The following is a 547-nucleotide window of genomic DNA, read 5'->3' as shown; positions in this document are numbered from 1 at the left end:
ACCAGATTGTCCTGAACTGGACAGTTAGTGTGGACTTGCTAACATTGCGACACCCCAGAATATGTTTCTCATAAAAATTCATATAAAAATTAAAAATGTTTTATTCCATAGCCTATAAGCACCAGAAATTATTTTATTTTATGTTATGGATCTTTGCTCAAGTAAATTCCAAAAAGTTATTTTGGGATTCATCCTTAGCTGCTATCATTAGTGGCCTTAATGATTTAACATTGAAAGCTCTATAGATTCTTCTGGCCTCTTCCATTGCGTTAGACTGTGGATACAAACTAGATATGAACCAAGAGTGGCAAGAAGGTAAGAAAATATGTTGCCATTTTGGCATCTTCTGGTATGTTTCAAGAATATGTCCTCATGATGTCTATAAACTTTATAGATTATGGAATTCTTTTCTCATTTGAGAATACAGAACATGTTAAATGACTTCATCCGAATTCCAAGAAAGATAATCCAGTTCAGAGAGTGATCTAATACAGAAAATATGTTGTGTTGTGCTGATTTGTGTTTTGAAGAGAGGTGTCCAGGATTT

This window comes from Pteropus vampyrus, unplaced genomic scaffold (genome assembly GCF_000151845.1).
Source record: "Pteropus vampyrus isolate Shadow unplaced genomic scaffold, Pvam_2.0 Scaffold798, whole genome shotgun sequence".
Lineage (NCBI taxonomy): Eukaryota > Metazoa > Chordata > Mammalia > Chiroptera > Pteropodidae > Pteropus > Pteropus vampyrus.
Note: the sequence above shows the minus strand (reverse complement) of the source record.